Below are 25,293 nucleotides of genomic sequence, written 5' to 3'. Positions count from 1 at the left end.
AGAAAGGTAAATAAAGCTTCACGACTTAATTTTGAGTTACATTAAATTATTGATGCAGATCTGTGCTTACTTTGGCATTTTGCTTTGCTTCAATTATAAATTTAGGATGCATGTTTGCATTATATTGCATTACGACGTCTAGGAATACGTTTTCAACATTAGTAACCCTGAACAAAGTCGAGCGCAAAACGATAAAATCCAGTTTTTGAAAATAGGAACTGTGTTTGCGCTGACCCGAAAGACGCGGGCTCGACCCCGGCCGCGGCAGTCGCATTTCCATGGAGGCGAAATTCTAGAGCTCCGTGTGCTGTGCGATGTCAGTGCATGTTAAAGAACCCCAGGAGGTCGAAATTTCCGGAGCCATCCACTACGGCGTCCCTCATAGCCTGAGTTGCCTTAGGACGTTAAACCAGTATAAACCTAACCAAACCGAAAGGTCTACCGGATAGCTTACTCAGGACATCGTCTGTCTGCGTCTTACCTGTAGCCACTACGCCTCACAACTCGCTCACTAAAAGCAAAGCGCGGTTCCCAAAAAATACATACACCTTGAAAAAACCCACACACAAAAATAATCTTCCAAAGAACCCCACACCGGAGGAAAAATAGGGGTTGGAAAATCTGTTTCAGTCTTGAGGTCAACACAGCAGAAAGGTTTCATATGAATTCAGTCTTCTCGGAAGCTATTCGCACTATCTTCTTCCCGAACATCAGTATAGAGCCAGCAGATTCAATGCACCAAGTCGGTAGGATTCGGTGTCCGGAGGAGCACTTCAGCACACAATAAGCACAGGGGGATAACAGGCTCATATACAAGTCTGCATTGCTGCGCACCCAACACTCGGTCAACGAACGAGTAGAAATGAGCAGATGCGAGCTGTGAGGGACGCCGCAGTGAAGGAGTCGAGAAATGTCGACCGCCAGGGGTTCGTCAACGTGCACTGACATCGCACAGCACACGGGCCTCTAGAATTTCGCCTCCATCGAAATTCGACCGCCGCGGCCGGGATCGAACAACGCGTCTTACGGGTGAGAAGCCGAGCGCCATAACCACCAAGCTACCGCGGCGAACATGTGAAAGAACCACTAAAACGCCCGCAGCATCGCGTCAGGAAAATGGCGACGTCGACATGGAGACAATTTCGACATCGTTAAAAGGTATAGTTGGCAAAGTTGATATTGGATCCCTTAATTCACGATTACTATAGAAATACGTGATCACACGAACCGAAACGATAGGACAGCATCTTTGCGGTTCTCTCTTTGATTAACCTGTCTGATTAGTTTATCTCGCTCCTGTGCTGTAATTCTGTGATTTTCTCGATATCGCTTCAATTTTCGAAAAACGGCGCTTATGCTACACGCGGCGGCAAGTAGGAGATATACGAATTCTCGTAACTGCCGTTAAGGAGGCTGCTAACAGTCGCATATTTGTGCCTTTAGGAAACCAACTGCCTATGCAGTTCACCAAATTCACTTTTTCTCGAGTGTGAACGTAGCAGCGATCACCAAGCTCTGAACGGGGTGCGAACAAATCATCCGTATGATGTCTCGGATCACAAGCAAGAAAAACGGCATGGAAGAACAGGATACCCTTAAACTAATACAGGCCTTTGTCATCTGCAGGATAGTGTATGTGGCCCCGTACCTTCGTTTGAGGTAGACCGATCTAAACCACCTGGACGTTATCATTCGAACGGCTTATAAGAAGGCACTCGGCCTACCCATGAAAGCATCTACGGAGCGTCTACTAAAACTAGGGGTACACAACACGGCTGATGATTGATTAGCGCCCACCTTACAAGCAAGGTAGTGCGACTGGCCACAACTACGACTGGCCGCAGGGTCTTAGAAGATTTAAACATTAGCTTTCCGCAGCAAGTGGCTGGGAGACAAGATATACCTAAAGAGTGGAAGAGCAAATTCCTTACGCTTCCGCTTCCCAAAAACATGCACCCGGAGCATCATCATGCTAGACGAGTGGCGAGGAGCAAGAAGATGAACGAGTGCTATTCAACAAAAGAAGGAGCCTTCTTCGTAGACGCTGCGTGTCCTGTACAAGGAATATCAACAATCTCAGTGGTGCACCAAATCCAAGTCGTGGACGGGCTTTCAGTTCGTGACGGGGATACACGGGCTATGGAGGAAGTAGTGATACCGCTAGCCGCAACGCACTCCGCATCTAAATACATAGTTACAGATTCCCAGGCGCCTTATAGAAACTATATGCGTGGCAGAATCACGCCGCTAGCCTGCAAAATTCTTAGTCAATGTAGGAATTAATATGGGTACCAGGTCACCAGGGAGTTGAAGCAAACGAGCGCGCACACGCTTCGGCCCGAGCCTTTCTTCCCCGGCATCCTTCTTCGTCCTCCCTTACTGATTCTGGCTCCCCCTCTCCGCTAACGACATATTCAGAAATATTGCAACATTTGCGCCTTGAAAGGCAGACACTCCAGAGGCCCGCTAAGGGTCTCAGTAAATCAGAGGAATGTCACCTTCGCAGGCTACAAACTATGTGTTTCAATAACCCAGCTACGCTTCACGCCATTGAGCCCGAGTCCTTTTCGGCACAGTGCAAATTTTGTGGCCAGAAGGCAAACTTGTACCACATGGTATGGGCTTGTCAGAAAAATTACAGCATTGACATCATAAATCAGCCAACGCGGGAGGGCTGGGAGGCGGCCCTGTCCAGCTCGGACTTCGATGAACAACGAGCCCTCGTCGCCAGAGCACGGGCAGCGGCTTTCACCAACGGCGTCCCGGACTAGGGACCCGATCAGCCTTCCCTTCAACTAAGGCATTGTGGCTTTAATAAACGTTTTCATCATCATCATCGAATGATTTGTCAGCGACTGCTGCTGGTGGAGCTTTTAAATCTAACGTCCACGGGCATCCACTGCAGTGCCTCAGTGGTTTTCGGTGCCCGGCTACTAATCCGGAGTTCCCGAGTTCGAACACCACCACAAAGGCCGCATTTCATTTCAGGCGAAACATCGTGTATTTGTATACATATTGTGTATTGCCACCTTGCCCCTATCCTTTCTTCTTTCACTCTCCTGTTTCTTTCCCTCTCCGTGTCCTCTCATTCCCGCTAGCCACCAAACGGTTTCTCTGGCAGATGCCACGGCTAGCAACATCTTTTCCTTCCATTTTGATTTTTATTAACAGTAAATAGCCACTAAAAGCAACGAACGCAAATCATATGTGTGCTGAATTCACGCCAAGCACGTTAGCCCCACCGCGGAGGCTGCTGACCCGAAAGACGCGGGTTCGATCCCTACCGTGGCGGCCGAATATCGATAAGGGTGAAATTCTAAAGGCCCGTGTACTGTGCGATGTCAGTGCACGTTAAAGAACCCCAGGTTGTCGAAATTTGAGGAGCCTTTCTCTATGGCGTCCCTCATAGCCTGAGTTGCTTTGTGACGTTAAATCTCAATAAGCCAAACTAAACCAAGCCAGTGCATGCTAGATTCCCAGGAGGTCGAAATTTTTCCGGAACCCTGCACTACGTCACCTCTTTGCTCTTTTTTTGTCGCTCCCACATCTTCCCCGTCGGTGGTGGTGGTGAAAACTTTTTAATAAACAACAGGAGAGTTTGCAGGCCAAAAATGGCCCTTTACATAGGTGGAGTCCTTAGTCCGGGACCCCGCTGGACGAGGCCGCTACTCGCGCCCGTTGGACTAGAGCCCTTTGAGACTCCAGCCCCGAGCAGTTGAGCAGGGCTGCCTCCCATGCCTCTCGGGAAGGGGAAGGATTGGGGGGAAGGGAAGGATTCTTTTGACAGGCCCAAACCATGTGGAAGGTATCGGAAACTTCCCCACAGTGAGGGCAGCGCCCATCAATTTTGGGGTCGAAATGTTTCACTATTGCAGGACACAACAGAGTGTTGGTCTGCAAGCGCCTCAGAGTTCGCTCATCAGCTTTACTCAGGCCCTTAGCAGGGACCGGGAAAAGACGATGGCGTTCGCAATAGTCGTCCAGAATTTCTCTGAACCGCAGAAGCGGTTGCACAATCTCCGAGCCGGAAGAGCCTGGGTGAGGTGCCCGGTAGGTAAGCGCTCGGGCAGCCGCGTCCGCAGCCTCATTACCTCTAACGCCCTGATGGCCTGGAGTCCAAACTATGCGTTTGGGCGAAGGGTCCGATTCCCTCACTGCGCGCTTTAATATACTCCAGGCTAAAGGTGAAATCTCGCCAGCCAGGTAGTGTTGACAGGCTCGACGCGAATCTGTCACGATTACCTTCGAATTCAAGTCCGAGGCGGCAAGCGCAATGGCTACTTCCTCAGCCTGTGCTGAATTTCGAGCTCGAAAGGAGAGCCCGTTAACGCATTGATCCTGGTGAACTACTGCGGCCGTGTAGAATCCATTGGGCGACGGCCCTGCCACGTCAACGTAGTATACACCCTGTTTGGATCCGTGTTGGTGTTCGAGGGCCCGAGCGCGCGCCTCTCGTCTGCCTTCGTGTGTATGTGTGTCCATGTTGCGCGGGAGTGGAGGGACCCAGAGCTTGTGACGCCATAGCTCCGGAATCCGACACGTCTCCTCTGGAGTGCACTCGTGTTGGATGTGCAAGCGGTCTAGCAGGCGGCGCCCGGATGCCGTCTGCGAGAGTCGCGTATATTGGTTCACGAGGTGGGCCTCTCGTAACTCCTGGTAGGAGTTGATCACCCCCAACGCCGACAACTTAGCATTGGAGGTGGCCACTGGGAGGCCCAGTGCTCGCTTTGTAGCCTTTCTAACGATGGTGTCGATTCTTATTTCTTGTTGTTTCGTAGTGCGAAGGTAGGGAGCGGAGTAGAGGATCCTGCTGGTCACGAAGGCATGGGCGAGCCGAAGCGCGTCCCTGCCTCGCAACCCGCCGCGCTTGTTAGAAACGCGATGGATCATGCGTCCGACCTGTTCGCCTACGCGCTTGAGTTTGGCAATAGTGGATTCCGGGCTGAGCCTGTTATGGATGAACAGACCTAGTATGCGGAGCTCCCCGACCTCTTTGATGGGGCCTCCCGTCAGAGAGATTTGCAAACTCGTGTTGTCCTTAGGATCGGATCTGATGTGCAGAAGTTCCGATTTTGCGGGAGCACATTGGAGACCACAGCCGATAGCGTAGCTATCGGTTATGGTGGCGGTCCTCCATTTCCCCAAGGCTCCCTTCGGTAGTCCAAATTGTTATGTCGTCCGCGTATAGTGCGTGATGAATGCCTTCCACCCGGGCCAATTGGTGGGGAAGCTGCATCATGGCAATGTTGAAAAGAAGTGGCGACAAGACCGCCCCTTGGGGTGTACCCCGTGTACCCATCGTGTATGGTCCGTATTCGTCATCCTCAATCTTGAGGAAGGCCTGACGCTTGGAGAGAAAGTCTCTTACATATATGAATGCCTTGCGCCCACAATCAGTGGTACTCAAGTTAGCCAAGATGCTGCTATGACGAACGTTGTCAAAGGCCCCCTTAAGATCAAGGGCAAGGATGGCCTTGTCGTTGTGGCGCATGGCAGTGGGTCGTATTATGTAGCGGTGTAACTGGAGGAGGACGTCCTGCGCAGACATATGCGGTCGGAACCCGAACATAGTGTCTGCAAAGAGGCCCTTGGTCTCTATGTGTGGAGAGAGGCGATCCCTAACCATCGTCTCCATAAGCTTGCCCACACAAGAGGTTAGTGAGATGGGCCTCAGGTTGTCGGTATTCACTGGCTTGCCTGGCTTAGGGATGAAAGTGACCAAGGAGGTCTTCCATTCGGGAGGGAGTGGACGCCCGTCCCAAATCTGGTTAATGTACCCTAGCAGGTGGAGGTAGGCCGAATCTGGGAGGTTGGCCAACAGATTGACTGTTATGCGATCCCGACCCGGAGCCGTACCTCGCCGCATTTTAGCTAAAGCCGCCTTAAGGTCGTGTAACTCAAAAGGGGCATCAATGTCGGGATTCGGCTTTCCCGCGTACTCGTACTCGGGTCCAACTGGGTCCTCTATGCGGCAGAGATATCTGTCGCACAGGGTGTCCGCGAGTTGAGCCGTCGTACCTTGGTACCCGTGCAAAGCCCGCCGGAGCTGTCTTTGCGTCTCCCCTCTCGTTTGAGTGGGGTCGATGAGACTGCGAAAGAAGCGCCATGTTCCTCTCGAGCTCATCTGACGCGCTGCCGAATTACACTTCTCTATCCAGTTTGAATCGGTGAGCTGGGCAGCATACGCCGCAGCCTGCTCCGTGAGGTCGACAATGCGAGCTTTAAGTTTGCGATTCAGCTTTTGCTTCTTCCACCGTTTGGTAAGACTCCGGCGAGCCTCCCACAAGTGCAGGAGGTGATTGTCCACTGCAGGGATCTCTTCAGTGGTCTGAAGTGTCGTGACGTGTTGTCTTTGTATTGTGTCTAATTGCTTTGCCCACTCCGCATATCCGCCGGATAAGAGCACGGGAGGTATCTCTTTTGTTCGAAACTTATGCCAATCGGTCAATTTAGTGTGGCCCCACTTTTTGCGAGCCGCCTTCGCCAGAAGAGTGACCCGGAGAAGGCAGTGATCGCTACCAAGAGTCTCTCCCAGGTTCTCCCAGGTAGCGTCTCTGGTGTTCGTAACGAGAGTCAGGTCAGGGCATGTGTCTCGCGTAACCGAGTTGCCCACACGTGTGGGACAACACGGATCCGTGAGGAGTGTAAGACGAAGTGTGGAGATGAGCTCCGCCAGCTTGCGTCCTCTGGCCTTCTCAAAGTGGTAGCCCCAATGTAGGCTTGGAGCATTGAAGTCCCCAACGATCACTAGAGGTTCCTTGTCAGCCGATTTGAGCGCGCGGTAGAAGATTTCGTTGAAGGTCACGCGCGGCTTATGCGGGGGGCAGTAAATGTTAAGGACATGTATTGATGGGTCGCGGCGCTTGAGCGGCAGGACCTTGACCATACTGTATTCCTGTTCAGTCTCCAGTTCGAGGTCTACTGGGACTGCGGTGTACGCTTTGTTCACCAGGATGCACGTTGTAGGACCGCCTTGAAACGAGCTATACCCTGTGAATTTAGCATCTGCGCCGGGTTCCTGAAGAGCTAGGAGCGCCGGTGCGGTACCGAGAGACTGCAGGTAGAGCTGGAGGTGTGACCGTTTTTTCCAGCTCCGTAGACCCCTGCAGTTCCACTGTATGATCTCGAATTGCTCCGAATTGTTGTTGGCTTTCCGCTGGGGTCGGCTAGCCATCGTGAACGTGATTATTTAATTTTGGGGGCCAGGTCCCACCCCCGAAGGTGATGGGGCCTCAGGCAGAGGCACCAGCACGTCCGGAGAGAGAGCGGCCGGAATGTTTTCTAGTGAGCCTGTGGCCTGGCGAAGGACCACCTTCCGCCTGCGGAGGTCTGGTCGCGGAGACCGCGAGCGGGAGCGGCTTTGACTGAGTTGAGCTTCAATTTGGTCCTGAACGACAGAGAGAGCTGTCTCAGTAACCTGTGCCACTATAGCAGGCATGATTTTTGCCAATTCGGCCTGAAGAAGTTGCTGAATGGAGCCCCGGACCGCTTCCATGATTTTACCTGGCAGAGCATCAATTTCGCTCTCCAGGTTGTACAGGCGGCTCTCCACCATTGGCAGCCTACCAACCACTGTGCTGGCCGACTGCTGCGACACGCTTGTCAGCCCAGATGCGACCGAGGCATTCTCATCTCGGTCCTCCGGCTCGGCTAGTTCTATAGGCTCGGAAGGACCAGCGTGAGGTTCTTTACGTCCCTCTAACTTAGCCTCCAGCTCCTGAATTTTCCGCACCAGGAATTCTGTTTGGCGCCTAAGTTCAACATTTTGCCTCTGTAGGGCGGCTTCCGTAGGGGAGAGGGAGGGAGAAAGAGGCCCGGAGGCAGCCCTAGCCCAATCGCTCACCTTGTTTTGGGCGGTCGCTAGAGGCGGGAAATCCCCAGCGCTGAAGTTCGGCGACCTCGCCTGGGTCCCGGACTTCACAGCCGTCTTGACATGACCGGACTTGCCCGGCGCAGAAGTGGACTTGCTGTCCTTGGCATTGGTGGGCGGAGCTTGCTTCTGAGCCGACTTCCGCTTGCTTTGACTCCGTGATGGTCCCGGCTTGATCGGTTTCCGGTACTTGCCGACGCAGCCGGCAGCACCGGTGAAGTGGGCACCCGCGCACAGCAGACATCGGGGGGTGCACTCATGTTGTGGTATGCCCTCGGGTGTGGTGGCCACCTGAGAGCCGCAGAGGCCGCAGCGTCCCGACTGCGGCCGCGGGCAGATGTCAGCCCGGTGCCCCACCGTGCCGCATCGATGACAGGCGGGGATCGTCTTCTTGTACAGTCGCACAGGAATGCCCTGGTCGCTGCAGAAGATTTGGCGGGGTACCTTCTTCCCTTGAAAGGTGACCACTGCGATGGCGGTGCCGCCCAGCTTGCGCACAGAAAGTATTTCTCCGTGTCTCCACTCCAGCTTCTGCTTGAGGGAGGCCGACGTTTCGCCGGGGTGAACGTTGATCACTCCCTTGCAGACCTCGCCAGAAGCCTTGGCGTACCCGCGAAACAGAAGCTGGCGGTCGCCGACCGTCAGCGTGACATCGCCGAGGAGCTTCTCAGCGGCTGGCACAGAGTTCACGCCACACACCAGCACATTCTCGTCCCACACGGGCCATACAGAGAGTTGCACCTCTCCACAGTCCCGTATGATGTTGCGCACGGCAACTCCGGCTTCACCTGGAGCGAAGGTGGCCTTCAGATCCAGCGTCTCGCGTGGCTTGAGCACCACGATGAGGTCGTCGCGTCCAATGCGCGGCGTCTGCTGCGGCCGCCACTGGGGTTTGCAAGTTGCACCCTTCAAGGCCGCGCCACCGACACTTCCTTGCGAAGCGTGCGGGGACCGAACTGCCGCCTGGTGCTGGGCGGCGGCTCCAGTTGGCTTGGGAGCGTTCGTCTTCTGCCGGCGTCTCCAGATTTTGACCATATCTGCCAAATAGTCATCTTCCGATGTTGGAAGGTCCTCGGGTTGAACGGTTTCCATGCGTACGACTTGCATGGACAGCGGATCATAGCCGGTCACCGTATTTGGAGCCGCCATCGCCGGGGAATCCCCAGCCGGGGCTGGCGAACGCCGGCGAACGCCCCGCCGCCGTTAGGCTTAGCGCCGCGGCGGTGGGCGAAAGCTTCAAAATCTCAGAATTTCGTCAAAAATGGGCCCACCTTGATGGAAGTGGGGCCCACTTGTGCCGCTGATCTTCGCGGAGACGATGGTGCCAAGATTCGTGGGGTCCGAGTTGACAGACCGCAATAAGGAGCGATCAGAATAGGAGCCGATGTGCGCCCGTCTTCTCCCTTCGCGTCGCAACGGTGCTTTAGAAGAGCCCACCAAGAAATGAGGTTGCTACTGCGACCTTCCTTTCCACTAAACCAATTTTATGCTGAGCACCAAAGGGAATTCCTCTCTTCTCACTGTGAAAAATTGCCGACGATTGCGTTACCTTCTAATGCGAAATTTCTGTGCAGTTGATCAGCTGTTTCAGCTTTTTAGATAATTGAAGCAAAGAATTCCAGCAAGACATGCACATGCATTTACAATTACAGACTTCTTATATTTCACACATATTCCTTCCTCAAGAAACACCCCGCTAACAGTTCTTGATTGTCATGAAGGAAGCTTGTGCTGCACCAATGCCTCGTGCCCAAAAAAGAGGTCTATGCATTTCGCGAGGTTGTCAGCCGTGGGAGGCGTGACGAGCGAGAGGAACCGGGTGTTCTCCCACATCGGTGGTAATGAATTCCTGTTGTCTTCATATCTATATTAAAGTCCCCACCCACCGTGCCACCCTGGCAGGTGGCAGTTAATGGTTGATCGCGAGAGTTCGCTCACCACTCAACGTATACAGCCCACATCTATTTCTCTCGCTCATCATCCCACGTACGGTCTTTGTCAAAAGTAACCGGGCTGCACGTTTGTTTCTTCTTAGTCGTATATTAAAGGTATTATGCCAGCCCACACGCTCTAAACCTCTGTATCGTTAGAATAACCCCTGTTCTCACCATCAAATAACTTTTTGATCTTTGAGTTGTTGCTTTGTTGTTGCGACTGAGAGAAGGATGAAAAGGAAAGTGCACGGGCCTGCCTACTGGCTCGAGCAGAGCCACCACCGCTGCCACGTGCAGATAGAGGAGAGTTAAAAGATCGAAGGAAAAAGAAAAACAAGCTTTGAGGGCCCTGTTATACGAATGAGAAGCAAACCATGCACTCCGGTTACATTTGACAAAGATTGTACCTACCAACGCGATTCAGGCGTCGACTGACTCAGGGAGCCAGTCATGCGCACTTCCTTTCCTTAAATTGATCAGAGTGTAGAAGGTTCGCGACGCCAACGCCAATGAACATAATGAACGCCGACGGCCTATGGCTTCAGCGCGGCGTTTCTGGCACAACATTATCAATGCCAAAGCATGCACCGCACATCTCTCACGACCGCCACGTAGCTTAAAGCACGAATGAGGTGTCCACTGTTCCAAGACAGCAGTTATGCGTCTTCCCTCTGGTTCAGGCGTCCACCGAGGTGGTTGAGTGAGATAGTGCGCATTTCCTTTCCTCAAAAGCCAATTTCCTAATTTTGCCCTCTTCTTTCCAAGCACCCGCTCCATTGGTTTCGTAGCTTAAAGCGCGGCTAACGTGTCCACTGCTGGTTGGAACGTATAACGGCGACGGCGACGCCACGAAACGCAGAAACGGGCACCAAAGAAACCACGAGAAAGCTGAGAGAGAGAGAGAGATGGAGAGTACGTGAGCACGACTTGTTCTGCTGACGTGGCAATCCACCCAGTTAGACGGGCCTGCGACATCAGTCCAGGAAGAGACGCCAATGTGTTCGGGTCGTGTCGCAGGTGCAGCGTCTCGGAATGCTCAAAAGGAACTGCTTGAAGACGCCGGTAAAACATGGAGGACTTTTCATAATTATGTGGACTGATATCGACCGGCAGCAGCTTTCCACGACATCTGCCTCGGCGCGGGATCTGTACGTCGTCGTGCATGGTGAGGACTACAGTGCCCTGTTAACAGCCCGAAGACAGCATGTTCCGGAACAGCGAGGGCGGGCAGGTAGATCCAAGCCTTTTTGGACATCTCATTGGAAGTCCGCGGCCGAATAGTTTGCCCAGTAACAGGTCTTCAAGCCATCATTAGATGCTGCCGCATTTTCTTGTTTTCCTTGGCGGTTAAAGCGCTCTTTGCGCAGTGCATGTAGGTGTCGTAGCGCTCGACGTGCGTCGGAGCCAGCTTACTCGACGCACCTTGTACATTCATAAGCTTCTCGTCACATATCGGGAGGGCTGCCGCTCACTGCTCGTGCAGCTTCCTGTATGCCACGCGCATCCTCATATACTACTACTTGAGAGTTCGCGACTATCACATAGCGCATCGTCTTCCTCGGTTCGATGTGTTAATGGTGGCGCCGACTGGCGTTCTCATTACCCTGTCAACCTGAAAGCCATTGCAGCCTCGCGCGTTACCATCCGCGAATAGGCCTAGTACTGAGAACCGTTCACTCGACGAGTGTGCCTTAAAAATTATACAAAACTTCCAATTTTGACAGTGAAAGATGATTGAATGCGCTTTCGGACGCAGTGTCGGCAGGCCTTGTGGGGGTGTGAACACTCTTTGAGTGTCCCTGAACATTAACAGGCCTTTCCTTTTACACTTTTAGGAAGAAGGAATCCGCATCCATGTGAAAGAGCCAGTGGAACACCCGCAGCATGGCCGTCAGGAAACGAGCGACGGCGACGTGAGTACAATTTCGAGATCTTTAAAACGCATGGCCGGCTTAGCTGGTATCGGGCTCCTAAATTCATGATCACCAAGGGAATATGAGAGCACATGAAAGAGAATATTAGGACAACAAACTATTGGTTCTCTGTTTGCTTCTAGTTTCTTGCCCAAATTTCTCTAATTCTGACCCAAAAGACGCCGGTTCGATCCCGGCCGCGGTGGTCGAATTTCGATAGATGCGAACTTCCAGAGGTCCGTGTACTGCGCAATGTCAGTGCACGTTAAAGAACCCCATGTGGAAGAAATTTCCGGAGCCTTTCACTACGGCGTCCCTCATAGCCTGAGCCACTTTTGGACGTTAAGCCCCCATTAACCCATAAGCCTCCTTTTTTTTGCTTCATCTTGTCTACATCTTATTTTGCTCATGACCTAGGCTTTAGGAACATTCTCTACATCGCGTCAGTTTTTGGAAAAGCGGAACCTGTTCCATACGCTGCGGCAAGTAGAAGTGTTACGAACTCTTGTGACTCCTTTCTGAGACAGCTCATACACGCAGATTTGTGCCCATAGGAAACAACTGCTTATGCACATCGCCAATTTCTCTTTGTCTCGAATATTCCTGGAGCAACTTGGGCTGGTGGAAGTTTGCAACTAATTTCCACAGCCATCCGCCGCGGTGGCTCGGCTACTGAGCTGGAGTTCCCGTGTTAGAACGTGCCCGCGGCCACCGTGTTTCGATGGAGGCGAAACGAAAGGGCACCCGGGTGCTCTGCGATATAAGGTCGAAATAATTCCGGAGCCCTCCACTACAGCACCTCTTCCTCTCTTTGAGATCCCACTTTCCCCCTTACTCTAGCAGTGCGTTCGGGTGTCCAGCTTGGGCTCCACCACCCAGAGTCGTACCATGCGACACGCCCTCAGAATTAGTAGTTTAGGTTTGGTTTATTAGGGTTTAACGTCCCAAAGCGACTTAGGCTATGAGGGACGAGGTAGTGAAGGGCTCCGGAAGTTTCGACCATCTGAAGTTTAACGAGCACTGGCATCGTACACTACACGGCCCTCTAGAATTTTGCCTCCATCGAAATTCGGCCGCCGCGGCCGGGATCGCACCCGCTTCTTTCTGGTCAGCAGCCGAGCGCCGTAACCACCGAGCCACCGCGGCGGGTGCGGAATTAGTGGTTTTTGAGAAACATAAATGGCGCAGTAACTGTCTCACATCACAGAGCAAGGAGATAGAGAGAAATAAACGCAGTAGTGGAGCGCTTTCGAATAATTTGGACTCCCGGGGGAAACATAACGTGCCCCGACATCCCTTCTAGAACTTAAAAATAAATAAATAAAAATAAATGGCGCAGTAACTGTCTCACCTCTCAATGCAAGGAGAAAGAGAGAAATATACGAGGTAGTGGAGCGTTTACTAATAATTTGGACCACTTTGGGAAACATAACGTGCCCCGACATCACTTCCAGAACTAGCTGCATTCTATGCGAATTGAGTGAAGCCCTCTTTCAGGGTAACGTGGCATAAACGCGCCACAGAATAGGTCACCACCTTTCATGGTCTTATTAGTGTTGACAACGTTGCACATTCCGCTTTTTGAGGAAAGAAAAGGCGGATAAATCGCTCCCTGGTTCAGTGGACCCCTAAATCGCACTTTAAGGTAGGTGGCTGTGGTGTGCACCTACAAAAGAAATTGAGGGCGCTTAATCTTCGCTTTAAGCAATGGAACGCGACAGCATGTTGCAGCGATGCCAGGGAGTCCACGGAACGGAACGCCATCGCCCTTTCGGCAGGACGTCTTGCCCGTTGGAAACACTTTTGAACACCGTTTTTTTTTATGCGAAACATATTACTAGAGGTACACAACAGCCCTTCGCCGTGGTTACGCGCCGTGCACACCACGTGGTACAGTGACGTCACACCACGTGACATACCACGTGACACATGACGTCACGACAGAGGAAGACGGAGGTACACTACAGCCCTTCGCCGTGGTTACGCGCCGTGCACACCACGTGGTACAGTGACGTCACACCACGTGACATACCACGTGACACATGACGTCACGACAGAGGACGACGGAGGTACACTACAGCCCTTCGCTGTGGTTACACGCCGTGCACACCACGTGGTACAGTGACGTCACGACAGAGGAAGACGGAGGTCCACCTCGCGCCGTCGCTGTGGTTGCACGCCGTGCAGACCACGTGGTACAGTGACGTCACACCCCGTGACATACCACGTGACGCATGACGTCACGACAGAGGAAGACAGGAAAGGATTAGATGCCAAGGTGATCCTAGGTCTTGACCTCACGAAGGCCTTCGACAACGTCCGACACGAGGCGGTGCTCAGAGGTCTGGAGGAGGTAAACGTGGGCAAGAGAACATACGACTACATCAAGGACTTTCTCCAAGGGAGGAAGGCGGTGATTAAATTCCACGACGCAGAGTCCCCCGGCATAAGGCTGGGCAGCAAAGGTACCCCGCAAGGCGCCGTACTGTCCCCGTTCTTATTCAACATAGCGATGAGAGGTCTCCCGGCTATGCTGAACAAGATCCCTGATCTAAAATTCAGCATGTACGCGGACGACATAAACATGTGGATGAATAACGGAAGCGACGCGGAAATTGAGTGGAGTCTTCAAAGGGCAACAGACGTAGTGGTGAAGTACGCGGCCGAAAGAGGCCTGGCGTGCTCACCGCAGAAGTCGGAGCTCTTCGTGTACAATAGCAACAGCAGGAACAAGAGAGACGTAGAAATTAAAGTGGTGGTGGGAGGCCTGGAGGTGCCCAGGGTCGAGGAAATGAGGATCCTAGGCATGTTTATCAACAAGAAAGGCAACAACACCAATACCATAAAGAAATTAGCCACATATGCAGACCAAGTGGTAGGCATATTCAGGAGGGTAGCGGTAAAAGGGCGAGGACTAAAAGAAAGGAATCTCCTGAGAATGTCGCAGGCGTACGTAATAAGTCGAATCTGCTACGCGACGCCGTACCTAAACATGAACAAGGCAGAAATAGAGAAGGTAGATAGAATATTGAGGAAATGCGCCAAGCGAGCTCTGGGACTTCCGATATCTACGTCGACGGAGCGGCTTGAAAAAATGGGGGTACACAACAGATGGGTTGAGCTGGCAGAGGGGGTGAGGATATCCCAATTAGAACGGCTCGGCCAGTCTGAAACGGGCAGGACAATACTCGAATGGGTAGGAATCCGGCCAGAAAGTAGCACGCACAAGATGGTAAACATCCCGGCAGGAATCAGGGCCAAGATATGCATCCCACCTATGCCGCGGAACATGCACCCCGTGTATAACAAGGAAAGGCGAGAACATAGGGCTAAGGCCTACGAGAGGAAGATGAAGGAGCGACCGGCAGACCAGGTGGCGTACGTAGACGCGGCGTGCGGACAGCACGGGGCGGCTGTCTCCGCTGTGGTCGACGGGGCAGGAGTACCAACGGTAGCGGCTTCGAGCCGCACGAGAGATGCCAATGCGGCGGAAGAGTTGGCGATAGCGCTCGCTTGCGTCGGTACCAAGGCCACGACGATTTTAAGTGACAGCAAAACTGCAGTAAGAAACTTCGCGAAAGGAAGAATCTCGGAAGAGGCCAAACACGTCCTCGAGGCGAGGCCGATAGAACGTAACATAGAGATAATATGGATCCCAGCGCATGAGTCTATTGCAGGAAATGAGGCTGCACACGAGCTTGCCCGAGCTCTCTATCACCGGGCGGCCGCAGAGCAGCCCTCCCGCATAGACATGAAAGATAGCCTAATTTCATACCACGAGATCACGGAACATTATAAGCTGAGCAGGAGGGTCTATCCGCCGCCCGACCGTTCCCTCGCAAAAGAGGAGGCAATTGCGTGGAGAAGATTGCAAGGGGGGAATCATATAAGCCCCTTCTGGGTATACCTAACAATCTCCAAAGAGGAGAAAGACCAATATTGTATAACGTGCGGGGAGAGGGGCACTTTCGACCATGTCATATGGGAATGTGCTGGAAGCCCGGGCGCCGAGCAAAAGATAGAAGATAGGGAAGCCTGGGAGACCTTGCTGCGGAGCGAGGACCCCGCTAAGCAGCAACAAGCCATCCGCCTGGCGGCTGAGGCCGTGAAGAGACAATGTGTCTTCACCAGACCTTAGTTTGCGAGGCTCCTAAGTAGGGCTCCCTTAGGCCTGCGTGCCGCGGGGTCCAAAAAGGAGTCTCATTTCGGTGGAAATAAACGTTTTGATGATGATGAAGGGGTCCACCTCGCGCCGTCGCTGTGGTTGCACGCTGTGCAGACCACGTGGTACAGTGACGTCACACCACGTGCCATACCACGTGACACATGCCGTCACGACAGATCGCCGTCACGCGCTGGGAGAGGGAGAATGATGCCATCGCACAGACACCGGAATGTCCTCGAGCGGCATTCCCGCGCATTTCGAATGCGCGTTCACACTCGGTGTAGGTGAAACGCTCGCTCCACCGAGCAGGCGGACGCGGCTTCCGTGGCAATCCAGGCGCTCACCCAACGCGCGTCTCGGGGTTAGTCGGCGTTCCGCTGTAGCCATGCCGTTGTCTTCCCCCACGACGAAGGCTTCTAGTGGCTGTATTAAAATGACCAAGTATTCAACCAAGGAAAGCCATGTATTACCAAGCCTAGCCACCAATATGCTTGGCATCTGACCAGGGTTAACCAAGTTAAGCCTCAGCCATTTTTTTAATTAGATGGCGCAGTAGTTGCCTCACATATCGGTTAGCAACGCATGAGGCTGTATGTTGAACATAAAAAAATGCCTCCGTTCACCTTTCGGCAATAATTTTCACCAGACACGGATGCATTTTGCATTTCTTCTTCATTCAGCCGGGGCGAGGAGTTTACCTGCGTATTATAGCACAGGAACCGAGTGCCATAACCTTTGGACTAACACTGCGGATGCATACTGCGGATGCATACTGCGGATGCGGATACTGATTCCCAGAACGCCTGTCGCAACTACAATTCCGGATTAATTCATAAGTCAGGGTTGTCATTGCCGACTAAGCATCCACCCAACCAAGCCTCAATCATCTGGTTTCCCGGTCACCTGGAACTACCAGGAGGGAACGAAGCCGCTCACAGGCATGCCCGAGCTCTTCTATACCGGGCGTCTCCCCCTGATGACCATGAAGGGTGCCGTGACCTGATAGGTTTAGCAGTGTATGCTGACAATCTCGCGCCGTACAGAACAGCCAGAAAGGAGTACCCAACACCACACAAATCCCTCAATAAGTTAGAAGAGAACACCCTTAGGAGACTACAAACCAACACATACCCAACACCAGCTAAATTACACCTGTGGTACCCTACACTATACTCTCCGCAGTGCCCACACTGTGGAGAGGTAGCTAACCTCTACCATATGGTGTGGGCATGCCAATTTAATCCCTTACTTGACCCCATTCCCAACCCCTCGGAGGAGCAGTGGGAGGCTATTCTGCTCAGCGATGATCCTGACCGTCAGCACTGGCTGGTGGGGAGGGCCACCGCAGCAGCAGCAGCCAATGGACTACCGGACTAGGCGGCCCACCCACATGTTCTGAAAATACTGAATAAATAAAGATGTTTTCAATCAATCAATCAATCGGCCGATGAAGAGAGAATGAAAAAATTCTATGCGCAAAATAAAATTGTTAGAAGAGTTGGAGGGGTCGCCCGGATCTGCGGCGTCTTGCGACCTTGCGCAAACCCCAGTTCCTGTGTGAAAGTGGCTGCAACGGGCTGTTTATTGTAAGAATATTCTTGTATAATATTGCATCATTGCTGTGAACCCTGGCGTCCTAAAGGGTATCTGCAATGCTAAAAGGACAAAGGAATGAAACAGAGGAAAAAAATTCGAAGATGCTTAAGCTTCGCGTTTAGGAATGGAACGCGACAGCTTATTGCAGCCAGTCCACGGGAGTCCACGGAAAGCCATCGCGCGTCCAGCGCGACGCCTTGCCCGTTGCAAACAGCTTTGAACGCAGCCCATTTTTGAGAGGAAACGGCTCAGTAAATTGCCTCACATCTCGGCGGATACCCGAACCCCGCCGTCAGGAAAGGCAGGTAGGTGGGAGTGAAAGAAGAGAGAGAAAAAGAAATTACCGACGATTACGTTACTTCCTAATGCGAAATTTGAGCGCAGCAGATAAGCTGTTTCACCTTTTCGATAGATTGAGGCAAAGGAATCGAGAAACACATGTATGCGCTATCACAGAATTTTTTTATTTTTCACACGTATTTCTTTAACAAAGACTGCACTAACAGTTCTTGACAGTCATGAAGGAAGCTTTGTGGTCGGAGAAATAGAGTGATATATGTTCTAATTGGTACACCAATGCTTGATTCTCAAAGACGAGATCTATGCAAGTGCCTCGCGAGGTTGTCACAGCCGTGGGACGCGTTACGAGCGAGAGGAACGGGATGTTCTCCCGCATAAGTGTTAGGAAATTGCTGTTTGTCTTTATGTCAACATTAAAGTCCCCCACTACTAACATCGGTGTGGATCGATGGACGGTTAATGCGAGTTGCAGGAAGTGCACGACGTCTTTCGTGAGTGCGGTAGGGGCGAAGTAGGCAGCTACTACCAGCAAGCCGTTGGGCAACTTTGCGGCGCACAGTTCGCCAACTTCATGTGACGTGCCAAACATTTCGACTGGTATTGCAGAGAGACCTGTGCGCAAGTAGATAGCGACTCCCGCCGCTCTGTTGTGGTCTCTGCGAGCACCACAGCAGTATAGGAAATCTATGATTTCGAGAGGCTCTTCGGGATCCATCCAGGTTTCAGCAAAGCAAAGTACAGAGGAATGGCGCAGAAAGTGATCGTGGTGTACGTCCTTGGCATGTGCGGCAAGGGAGCGTACGTTAAGAATGTGGTTGTGAATGATGAATCAAGCGCTGCCAGCGAATGACGCGTCCATTGGCTGTCTGCGTGTGTTACTGATGTGTGGTTAACATGTTAAGCTTCGCCTGTAAGAGTGGAACGCGACAGCGTCTTGCAACGCTGCCAGGGAGTCCACAGAACGCCATCGCCAATTCGGCTGTACGCCTTGCTGGACGGTAAATTTATTTTTTGAGGAAAGGAAATGTATCTCTCTCGCATATCTGGGTGGACACCTGCTCCTCGCCGTAAGGGAAAGGGGGAAGATGGGAGTGAACGAAGACGCCGTATTAGCTAGACGCGCCTTTGTTCATTCCAAACCATTCAGCTGGCATTACGGAGTGGCTAGCGTGCTCGTATCGCACTCCGGAGACCCTGGTTCGATTCCCCAACTCGACCAATTTCGTTCTCGGTTTTATTGATTTATGCGGTCTAACTAGAAAGGTTAATTAGGCTATTTCATATTTATATTATTTTATTTCTATCCATCGTGTTCTGTCATTAACCTGTCAATTGTTGGAACTGTCTAGGATGTTCGACACAACGTATATGAAACGAGCAACGTCTTACTGAGTGGGGAAGTGCGTGGTGGTGGAGGGAACGCGGCTTCGTACTTATCTGTTTTTTTCAGCAGCGTCTCCTTCCGCGGACGCTGTTGTCGCTGAGGCGCGCGTCTTTTCTTTTCTTCTGACCTCTTCATTCTCCTGTATATTAATTAGGCTAATTGATTATTTAAGCAATTAACTAAACTCAGTCCAACTTAGCTGCAGCGTCACTATACGATCCCTTTGATTGGTTGCATGGTTACTAGCCAAAGTACAATTGGCCCCATTTGAAATTCGCGCACTGTGACGTCACGAGCATTTCGACCAATTGAAAAGCGAGACATTGGGGGCGGAGCTGGTTACGAGGCCGACGCCGACGCCGACGCCGACGCCGACGACGACGCGAAACCCAGGAACGGACGCCAAAGAGCTGCGCTCTAAAAAAGAGATGCTGTGTCTCGGTGCCGTAATGGACGACGCGAAAACTGGATTTGAGGAAAGGAAGTTGCAGTAACTGTATCGCACATCTCGGTGGACACCCGCAGCCCCGATTACAGGTTTCCAGTTAGAATTCCTCCCGTAAGCTCTCTAACTAAACAAACAAGTTCATGCTGCTCGAAACGCTGAATGGTATTAAACCATCTGGAACATTCAGCGGCGAACGGTTGGCATGATACTTTTCTTCCTCCGCGATGCCAGCAACTACAACTACGACGCCGGCGGCTTTTCGAACGAACGCTAGTGCGAAAACGACTATGTGAGGGATACTGAAAAGAGAGCCATAGAACTACAGAAACTTGCAGATGCACACCGCGAACGCTGTAGCCGCATTTCCGTACCGACGAAAGCCTGCATGACAAAAGTTTTGTATACGACAGGACATCCTGGTAGTCAGTACACTAGAACAAACCTTCTAGATTAATCGAAGCTATGACCCGAAATACTTTTATGTATTAATGCTGCTGAGACTTTTCGCTCACAGCCAACGCCGTAGACGACGACGACACCGGTTTTCTGCGACACGACACGGGGCCGTTAACGCTGTCATGTTAAAATACGACCCCTAGGTCCATTGCCTTGAAGCGTCCACTGAGCGCGCGTCCCCAAGATAGTATTTGTTCAAGAAAGAAGAAAACGCCGTTTCCATCTCATTTCGGTTATTTTCATAGAAATCCAACACTTAGGACGCAAACGCTTACCTCTGCTTTGACACTTCAGTGCAAAACCGTAAGCATTCGGAACGCAGGGTTAGTAAAATTAGTTTTGGCTGATGCCAGCACTGATGCAGTTTTCAGTGCATTTCATCCCAGAGCACGCTATTATTAAATACGGGCAAGGTGTTGCAAACTATGCCTTAGTTGGCACAGACCGAAGCGGACATGTGCAAAACTCCGCCACGGTGGCTCAGTGATTACGGCACTCTACTGCTCAGCCGGTGCTCCCGGGTTCGAACCCGTCCACGCGGCCGCGTTTCGATGGAGGCGAAACGCGAAAAGGTACCCGTGGCATGCAATGCCAGGGCACGTTTCAGAGCCCTCCGCTATATGGCAGCTCTTTCTTTAGAATTTCGCCTCCACCGAAATTCTAATTTTCTATAGGCGGACAAGTGGAATGTACTGGGTCTGCCCTTTCCCGACTGCTCAAGGCTCTTCGTCTAGCGCGATTTGAGTGCATCATTTCAGTCTTAACCTACCCAGAATAAACTGCTCTGACACAGTTATTTTCGCTTGAATGCTGCAGCGAACACCTGAGCTTAGCTAGATGAAGGACTCCTCTATCCTGCACCGTCATGTTTGTTGCGGACTAAGTGACCTTCACGTCAGAACAAAATTTCCTAGTTCGTTTGAACCAAAACGAATGTGATAACCATCAAATTGCTCTAAACTACCTGCCACAACCTCGCCGTTGTTCGTGGCATTCGTTGGAGACCAACACGGACTTGGTTCCCGCCTTTCTTTAGCGTTGCGCTCTCCATGCTGGAGGGAAAAAACTTTCGCCGTATTTTCTAACCAGCTTCCCAATTTCCGGCGCTTCCGCAGGTGCGGCTAAAGGACGCAGTTTCTTCGTTGTCACGGAAACAACTGACGACAGCACCTGACGAGGATCGAGAGTCAAGCTCGCAGGTAAATACCTTAGTCTTTCTTGGTGAACACAAAAGTATTGTGTACTGCATGGTTTAAGTGGTTAAGAAGGTGTTCGTTGTCTGCGTAAGGTGTATGAAAATGCTAATGGTCAGTGGTTATGACGCTCGGCTACTCAGCCGGAGTACCCGGGTTCGAACCCGACCGCGGCGGCTCCGTTTCGATTGAGCGCGAAACGGAAAAAGCGCTCGTGTGCTGTACGATGTAGGTGCACGTTGAAGATCCCCAGATGGTTCAAATTCTACCGCAGACCTCCACTACAGCACCTCTTTCTCTGTTTCTTATTTCACTTTCTCCTTTGCCCTTCCGTTATGGCGTGGTTCGGGTATTCACCGGAATATAGACAGTTACTACGTCATTTCCTTTCCTACAAACTAATTTTCATTTTTTTTTCACCCGGCGATATTGCGCCCTCAACATATTGCACCTAACAGAATGCATCGAAACTCATTACTACCGGTCACCGCATCCATTAGCGTCAAAGAAAGCACAAAAACTGAATCTCGAGAAGCGTAACAAAAAATAACTGCTGGTGAGCATCTGTACCAAGCGCTGTTCAGACTTCTTAAGACCAATTTGCGCCATCAAATTTTGAGTAACTGCTGAAGTATTCAGTCTCCTTCTGCAAAGATTTTTATTTCGTGTTTCATTAGTCAGTTCGCATTTCATTTCATGTCTAGAGGAATTTAATATTTTCTTGTTATTCTATTTCCAAGGGGCGCACGTCCATTGCAATCATGGCAGAAAGTGTCTCTGAAGCCTCTCAGTATCCTCCTAGAATGAATGAAACTTCTTTCACGGTCTTACAATGCGCGTGCGAAACATTTTTGAGACTGACATTTAAAATGTAAATGTTTAAAAAAAAAACTGGTTTTGGACGACAGCAAATTGCGCAATAACTGTCTCTCACATCGTGTGGATAACCGAACCACGCCGTAAGAGAAGGAAAGAAGGTGGAAGTGAGAGAAGAAAGAGACAGACTTGGGGTGGGGGAGGGCTCGGAAATAATTTCGACCACCTGGAGATCTTTAGCGTGCACTGACCTCACAGGGCACTCGGGCGCCTTTTGCGGTTCGCCTCGATCGAAACACGGCTGCGGCGGACGTTATTAATTTTAAGGCAAACAAGAGAAACAAAAGCAGGGGGTGTGTTCAGTATAGGCTTCATTAATGGCTGTTCCGATTACCCACGAATTTCCCCCCTCTTCGACTCGTAAATCGGAGCGCAGCCCGCGGTAAACCACAGTAAAGCAAAGTCCAAGAGGGGTAGCGCTTCAGCAGTACAGGTGTATGCACCACAGATCCAATCGTATGAAGAAGAGCATGTTCAAGAAGGGCTTTAATGACACGTGCTCCTTATATATCCGGTAAATGAGTTCCCCAGATTGGCCGCTCAGAGAAGTTCTTTATTAACGTGTTTTCTAATTCATATATGCTTGCTGAATGCGACATGTATCAGGCCGCAGGCTTCAAAGGCTTCGATTAAACTGCTTGAAACCTCACAAGATGTCGGACGGTGGGACGGAAGGTATTCCTCGCAGTAACTACCCCAGCGGTAAGACCGAAGCAAATAAATGCGCAGCGTGAAACTTCCATCTGAAGAGGTTGCCTCGAATACCCGGATTTTCACGGCGAGAGCCGTTTTGCGCAGTCCACCCTGTGCCGCTATTCAGCGCAACCGAACGATGCAGCCAGCGGCACACTCGAAGCTATAGCTCATCCTTAGTAGGCTTGCTATATAAGCAAAAGAAGATGGAAGAGATAAGACACGATTCGAGTGGACAATAAAGCACCGCCTTAAGTGTAAGATTATTATCATCATCATCAGCCTGACTATACCCACTGCAAGTCAAAGGCCTCTCCCATGTCTGTCCAATTAACCCTGTCCTTTGCCAGTTGCGGCCACGGTATCCCCGCACACTTAATCTCATCCGCCCACCGAACTTTCTGCCGTCCCCTACTACGTTTGCCTCCTCTTGTAATCCACTCCGTTACCCTTAAAGACCAGTGGTTATTTTGCCTTCGCATTACATGCCCTCCCCAAGCCCATTTCTTCCTCTAGATTTCAACTAGGCTGTCATTAACCCGAGTTTGTTCTCTCACCCACTGTGCCCTCTTCCAATCTCTTAACGTTACAGCTATCATTTTTCTTTCCATAGCTCGCTGCATTGTCTTTAACTTAAGCTGAACCCTCTTTGTTCCTGCCATATGCGCTCCACCCCATTCGTATTTTTCTAGTTATTTCCCTCTCATGATCCGGATCTGCGGTCACTACCTGCCCTAAGTAGACATATTCTCTTACTACTTCCAGCACCTCGCTAACTGCGAACTGCAGTTCCCCTGCTAAGTTGTTGAACATTACTTTGGTTTTCTGCATGTTAAATTTTAGCCCCATCATTCTGCTATGCCTGTCTAACTCATTGACCATGCTTTGCAGTTCTTGTCCTGAGTGGCTTACCAAGGCAATGTCATCAGCGAATCGCAAATTACTAAGGTATTCTCCATTAACTCTTATCCCTAACACTTCCCATTTCAGTTTTGGTTTGGTTTGGTTTATTGGGGTTTAACGTCACAGGGTAAGCCCCATCTTTCCCATGTATTTTGGGGCATATTGTGGTACACTTTTCTCAGCAACTACTAAATATAGCACCAAGATATTTATGGCATTTTGTTCAGAATTTTATCTTCTAGTCGCTGTACCAAAATTATTTTAGTATACGAGAAATGAAATTATTAGTGATTTTTTTAATTTCTACACCCTAATTTTGACCAAATTTTGTATATATTTTTATTTTTAAAGCAAACAATATTATTTGCACGCTGATAATTTTGGTGCAGTAAATTTCCACATATATTTACTGTATACACAGAAAAAATCAGCTTGATATCTATTGTCATTTAGAAAATAATGGTACCGACTTAACAAAAACTCTTGTTTTGAGGAAACTCAGTTTAAAGTAAACAAAACCTTCAATCACAAGATTTCGACTTAGCCAACTCATTTTGACCATTTTATTCAGTAGGCATAAGCTGCATAGTTATCATCTAGGTCAGCTTGGTGCTTCTTTTCCTGCCGTTTAGCTTCTCGTGCCTGGTTTGTCACTTGCTGCGTAGCTCGATCAGCAAAGTAAACTCGACACCGATCGACTTGCTTCAGCCAGCGGACAGTGTTGCCGCCCGGACTTAGTCCACATGCCTCAAAAAATTTAGTTCTTGCGATGACGCCATCATTGAAGGTCAGAACAGCATCTAATGTAGCAATCTTCATTGTCTGTAGGCCCGCAAAGACATTTTTTGAGCACACTCCCATACGACGTTGTTGAAGGACTCGTTTGGGTTTTGGATGGTTGCCAGAGAGCTTGAATGGTAGTCAGAGAGCTTGGATGGTTGCCAGAGAGCTTTCTCTTGCAGCTAAATTCCATAACTTTTCGAGTTTTTTTTTAGTTTTTAGTAAAAACGGAAAAAAACACATCGCTGGTAAAGGGGGGTGTCGCTGACCGCTTTGCTTTCAGATAGCTTTTTCAGGTTGATATAAATTGCCCAGGATGAAGTGTGATACATCAAACGAAGCAGAAAAGAATGTAATTTCATATTTAGCAAAAAACTAAAAATTGATATTTTTCTGATTTTTGCTTACCGTGTCCCCTTAACGTCGCGAAGCAACTCGGGCTATAAGGGACGACGTAGTGATGGGCTCCGGAAATTTCGAGCACTGACATCGCACAGCACACGGGCCTCTAGAATTTCACCTTCATCGAAATTCAGCCGCCGCGGCCTGTATCGAACCCGCCCCATTTCAGGCCCCGGAATACCTCCTTTAAGCAGGCGGTGAATAGCATTGGCGAGATCGTGTCTCCCTACCTGACACTTTTCCGTACTGGAATTTTATTGCTGAGTTTATGGAGAACTATAATAGCTGTACAATCGTTAAAAATATCTTGCAATATAAGACAAATGCGAAAAGACAAGTGGGTTCGTTCGCATGTACGCAGAAGGTCATTCTCTGCATTG

At 50.7% G+C, this 25,293-nt stretch overlaps 1 long non-coding RNA gene across 2 annotated transcripts; it reads left to right on the top strand.

The window, feature by feature from the left end:
- Positions 1-10,744: 10,744 nt before the first annotated feature.
- Positions 10,745-23,870, top strand: LOC149324553 (uncharacterized). Of its 2 annotated transcripts, none has more exons than XR_016286820.1 (4): positions 10,745-10,969; positions 11,640-11,717; positions 21,182-21,265; positions 23,720-23,870. It is a non-coding gene; the product is annotated as an uncharacterized LOC149324553 (long non-coding RNA). The 2 variants fall into 2 exon arrangements; XR_016286819.1 differs by having other exon boundaries at positions 10,745-11,035.
- The last annotated feature ends 1,423 nt before the right edge of the window (positions 23,871-25,293 follow it).

Source organism: Amblyomma mixtum, unplaced genomic scaffold, assembly GCF_055824585.1.
Source record: "Amblyomma mixtum isolate Tamu unplaced genomic scaffold, ASM5582458v1 scaffold_23, whole genome shotgun sequence".
NCBI classification, from domain to species: Eukaryota; Metazoa; Arthropoda; class Arachnida; order Ixodida; family Ixodidae; genus Amblyomma; species Amblyomma mixtum.
The sequence above is the reverse complement of the archived record's forward strand: the minus strand, read 5'-3'. Positions and strand labels throughout refer to the sequence as shown.